This window comes from Mandrillus leucophaeus, unplaced genomic scaffold, assembly GCF_000951045.1.
Source record: "Mandrillus leucophaeus isolate KB7577 unplaced genomic scaffold, Mleu.le_1.0 Scaffold1315, whole genome shotgun sequence".
Lineage (NCBI taxonomy): Eukaryota > Metazoa > Chordata > Mammalia > Primates > Cercopithecidae > Mandrillus > Mandrillus leucophaeus.
In genome coordinates this window covers 235,637-241,160 of record NW_012101272.1, presented here as the reverse complement: position 1 = coordinate 241,160, position 5,524 = coordinate 235,637, and the positions used below count along the sequence as shown (strand labels likewise).

At 45.1% G+C, this 5,524-nt stretch overlaps 1 long non-coding RNA gene across 1 annotated transcript in view; it reads right to left on the bottom strand.

The window, feature by feature from the left end:
- Positions 1 to 3,273: 3,273 nt before the first annotated feature.
- LOC105534207 overlaps positions 3,274 to 5,524 on the bottom strand; it is a 12,401-nt gene continuing 10,150 nt past the window's right edge. Inside the window, exon 4 of the long non-coding RNA XR_001005230.1 lies at positions 3,274 to 3,400. This is a non-coding gene — a long non-coding RNA (uncharacterized LOC105534207). The remainder of the gene's footprint in view (positions 3,401 to 5,524) is intronic.

Below are 5,524 nucleotides of genomic sequence, written 5' to 3'. Positions count from 1 at the left end.
TTAGCCAGGATGGTCTCAATCTCCTGACCTCGTGATCTGCCCGTCTCGGCCTCCCAAAGTGCTGGGATTACAGGCTTGAGCCACCGCGCCCATACATTTTTATATATATATACAAAATCACTATAATTATATCAGCTATAATTGGAGTCTGATACAAGTGTGGTGATTCAAACAACTGGTATTGTTGCTAGCAATGTATTTTTTCCCCAGTGTTGAATAACTTTTAATAGAATTCTGAACAAAGTACAATGTTTCTTTGATTTAAATGATTTAATTTTAAGTGTATATTAAGATGTAATAAGAATACTTTGTACAGTGGAGACAGGCTGTAGGCTCAGAAATTACAAGTGTTTTGCCTGTAAACCCAGCATGTTGGCAGGCCGAGGAGGGTGGATCACTTGAGGTCAGGTATTCAAGACCAGCCTGGCCAATATGGCAAAACCCAGTTTCTACCAAGAAATACACAAATTAGCCAGGCATGATGGTGCACACCTGTAGTACCAGCTACTAGGAAGGCTGAGGTGGGAGGATCGCTTGAACCTGGGAGATGGAGGTTGCAGTGAACTGAGATTGCACCACTCCACTCCAGCCTGGGCGACAGAGTGAGACCCTGTCTCAAAAAACAGAACATTAAAAAAAATTACAGAGTTTTTGTTTTCCCCACTTAAGTAAATGCTTACCAGAACATTCAAAACTTGTGTGGGGCATGAGATAATTCATTTTGCTTGATACTCTCTCATACATTGTGGAATATCTAATATACCTGGCCCTGGCCCATGAAATGACAGTGGCACTGTCAGTTATTGTGAAAATCAAAAATGCCCTTTAAAATTTCCACAGTGCTCCTCGGGAAGGTAATACTTTATTGAGAGGCAATTTCCCACAGATCTGTCTCATTTCTGCATGACTCATGAGCAGGGCCACTGACTGACTTTATTCTGGACTGTCTTTTCAAGGATAACTGTGTAGCAAAAAGCTTTGGGACATGGAAAGAGTGGAGCAGTCGGAGCAAAAGGTAGGTATGTTTCTTGCTCATTGGAAAAGGTTCAGGCCTCCTAAGCCTGTGGTCCTTTCCTCTAATGCGACTTACTGCATGTGTGGACATCTGCACTCTTCATGCTGCTTGAGGAGTTGAGACCCTGGGATCTGGGATAGCAAACTGCAGATACTCTGGTTCCTGCTATTGCTGCAGTAAAGCCCTCGGTCTGTGAGCTGAGAGTCTTACATCTTCTGCAGCATTAATGAACCTGTGGCAGGCTAACTTGTTAGCATGCAGATTGGAGAAGAATCTCAGTTTCTTCATCGCTCTTCATACCTACTCCACTGAAAATCACCAGAACTGTATGCTAACTCCCAAATCTATCTATACTCTCCTCCCGACCTTTCCTTGAACTCCAGACTTTTATAACCAGCAATGGCCATTAATACTTAAACATCATTCAGGCATCTCAAATTTTTTATTTTAATTTTTTTTATCACTCCTACTATTCTGAACACCTCAAACTTTAAATGCCCCCAAGTAAACTCCTAGTCTTTTCCCAAAATTCTTTTCTCCCCAAGGGTGTGCCTTTTATTAAAGTTGTCACTGTTCTCTACTAGCTCCTAAACTGCAGGTATTGGGTCTTGTCTTTGTGGCTCAGACAGCTCCGAAAGGTATGGTAGATAACACAAGCTGTGGCTAACGAAATGAGCTCAACCCATCCCAGTGCAAGCTGGAAGCAGTTTATCTTTCTTACCGCAGCCCCCTGTAAACCTGCCCTGTGGAACTAATTTTCTTTGCTCTTGGACAAAAACCTCAGTCACTCAGATAACAAAGGCCCAGTCCAGTATAGTCATCAAATAATTCATCCCAATTCAAGGTAATATCTAAACTATAAACATCTTTCCAACTTAATACTCCCCTCCCCCTTGCTGGGCTGCTTCAGGCTGAGGAGTCTGCAGAGGTTGGAGGTGGCTGTGACAGGGCCTTGGTCAGCTTCTCTCTTCCTGGCTTCACCTCCTACCCACTCTGTAACTGCCTTCTGTTATCCTGCTCCCCCGGGGCCCAGGGAGGAGAGACTGGGGAAACAGCACTGTCTTCTGTGGCTGATGGATTTGCTCATGTCCTCTGAGTCATCTCTCTCCAGAGGTGTCTCTGTGGCTGCTGCAGAGGTCCTGAGATCAAGCACTGAGGCACCCTGGATGTCTACAATGCCCCTCTTCCAGACAGTGAAATAGAAGAAGGAGACTTCTACTCCTCCTCACCTCCAAAGGTCCCTTTTATCCCTCCAGGATGTCTTCTGGGGGAAGAACCCATGAAGAAGATCCCAGTGCGGCTGGCTTTCCTGGGGTTCATACGTACACCCTACAGACAACTGCCACTGCCCTTCTCCCATCAGTGGATGTGGGCCCAACTCCCACTCTGAGCCCCTCCTCCCTCTGACCAGGCAGGCCCAGCCCCACGTGAGGGTCAGACACAGCCTCTCGGTCCCTCAGACCCCGAAGAACACACACCTGTTCTCCACACAGCATCCTTGAGGCCTTTCTCACATGGCTGAAGGGCAGGGGTGGGTATCCTTCATCTTTCCCACTATCAGGGGAAGGGTGGGCTGCAGAGAGTGCACAGGACACTGATAGTTCTTTGCAGAGAAATCTCCTTTGTCAACCTCTTGCCAACCTGTATTCCTTACATAGGCTAAAGCTGGGGATGACCAAAGACTAATGGCGGCATTGACTCTCGCCTCCATTTCAACCTCCTGTATAGGCGCTCCAGCACCACGCCTTGGAATGACGGTGGGACTTTCCACCAACACTTTCATTACTAGCTTCTGCTGAAACTCAGAGACAAGAGGGTTGGCTACTGTGAAGATCTTGTTTCAAATGTTTGTTGAAATGAATTCCAAAAATGGAAAATGACAAGGTACAGCTCCAAAGGAGGTCTGCTGCTCCCGAGCCATGCCCAGAAGACCAGTGCTGCCAAGAACAGAGCATCTGATGAATTCTTAAGCTTGCTGGGAATATCTTCAGACTGGGGAGGCAGGGAAAGAAATGTTTTTGAAAAAAGAGTTCTTTGGGGATGTGGATGTGGCAGGACACTGGGAAAAAAAGATCACACCACCCAGGAGGTTGTAACAAGGAGGGGAACAGTGGGGGAATTCAGCCTGGAGGTTCCAGTCCAGAACTCATTCTTCCCAGGACGCTAAGGTCTTTTATGACAGAAGAGAACTGCCCCTGCTGGGGGCTGCCTTTGGCAATCCCAACCCTCCTTAGTTAAAGATCAGTACTTCTCAACTTCTACCTGAAAGTGTATATTTAAAAATGAATAAATAAATATCAGTGTTGATCTCCATTCTCCTTTTTGCCCCAAAACTCCATATCCTAGTAGAAAGTCTCAGAGATCTGCTTCTTACCAGCTTGAGGACTAGAATAAAGAAGGAGAAACAGAAATAGATGTGAGAGACAGTAACCACCATTATTTGAGCACATACAATGATCTAACTCCCTAGCCTATTACAATACAAATCATTTGACCTTTACAATTCTGAGGAGTGGATGGAACTAGCTTCATTTAACTTATAGGGAAAATGAGGCTCAAATTGATTGGGAGATTTTCCCATGAAAACACAGATGGAAGAAACAGGGTGAGTACAACTTGCTTCCCCCAGAACATTCCCTGGTCTTTCCTGCCCGTGCTCACACTGTGTGTTCCACCTAAAGGGCTACTATTTTTTTTTTTTTTTTTGACATAGAGTCTTGCTCCATTGCTCTGGCTGGTGTGCAGTGGTGTGATCACGGTTCGACCTCAACCTCCTGGGCTCAAGTGGTCCTCCTGCCTTAGCCTTCCAAGTACCTGGGACTACAGGTGTGCATCACCACGCTCACCCCGCTAATTTTTTATTTATTTTTTGTAGAGAGAAGGTCTCACTATGTTGCCCCGTTGGTCTCAAACTCATGGGTTCAAGTGATCCTCCTGCCCCAGCCTCCCAAAGTGCTGAGATTACAGGTGTGAGCCACTGCACCCAATCCCCATTATTCTTAAAAGGGCAGCTCTCATCTAACTCTTGCATCTGGCCATTTCAGATGACTCCAAGGTGGAAGCAAGTGCATCTTCCTCTATCAGATGGGACTTTGTACCTCTTTTATGACGTGTCACAGTCTTCTCCTAATGTGGCCACCTGTGTACATCTTATTTCCTCTCCTAGAATGTGAAATCCTTAAGAACAGTGACACTGTCTTATTCAACTAGGTATGACCCAAAGAATTTCATAGGAGCATTAGAGAAGTTTCTTGTTCACTGTAGGTGTTTGACACTTGTTTGTTGCATGAGAAACACAGAGGCATTGCAAAAGATGAAATCTCAGGTATGCTGGTACCACAGCCCCTTGTTTGCAGCTCAGATGAACTAGATCTGAGGGTTCGCTGTCATCAAAAGCAAACGCTGGCCAGTTGCCAGAGGGCATCTACCCCATCCTGGCTTCTGCTTCAAAGTTTCTCCTAAGTCCCAGCCGCAGCTCTCTTGATCTTTCCCTATTTGCTCATTAAAGTTAATTTGGGACATGAAAAGATCCAGAACCAAATATTTCATTAAGTCCAGGTCTTAATGCAGCAACTGCAGACAAAACAGGTAAAAATAGGGCAGAGGTTCTGAGTATGAGGCCAGCAAATATGGCACCTGTTTAAACCTCAGGCCCTCTGTTCATGGACTGATATCTTCAGTCAGCTTGGGGGATGCTGAGAATATCAAGGGAAGCCAATTATGTCTCTTTATAGAGAAATTTTAAGTATTCAGGGAGCTTCTCAGTTCTCATTCTTGAGGTATTAAAGAAATAACAGGCCAGGTGCAGTGGCTCACACCTGTAACCTCAGCACTTTGGGAGGCCGAGGTGGGCTGATCACTTCAGGTCAGGAGTTCGAGACCCACCTGGACAACACGGTGAAACCCCATCTCTAGTAAAAATACAAAAATTAGCCAGGCATGGTGGCGCACGCTTGTAGTCCCAGCTACTCGGGAGACTGAGGCAGGATAATCACTTGAACCCAGGAGTCAGAGGTTGCAGTGAGCTGATTGTGCCACTGCACTCCAGCCTGGGTGACACAGTGAGAACCTGTCTCAAAAAAAAAAAAAAAGAAGAAGAAGAGGAAGAGGAAGAGGAAGAAAAGAAAGAAAGAAATGACAATTTTTGTAAAAAGTCTCATTGAGAGTCCTGGAAAAGGACTAAGATACCAATTATTAATATTAGCTACCATTTTCTGAGTTATTACAAGGATTGTGCTGAGTATTTTTACATAAATTATGTTTTCTAATCCATACAGTAACAGTAACCCTCTGAAGTGAGAGAAGTTAAGCTATTGGCTTGAGCTCTTGTAACTACTGAATGGCAGAAAATATGACAAAGGTGAGGCTCCCACCATGGCAAAGTAGTCCTAGAGTCTGTACCATTAAATGCCTCACTGTGTTGCTTGTTAGGGTATCTCATAATGTCCTTTTCTTTCTTTTCTTTTGAGACAGAGTCTCGCTCTGTCACCCAGGCTGGAGTGCAGTGGT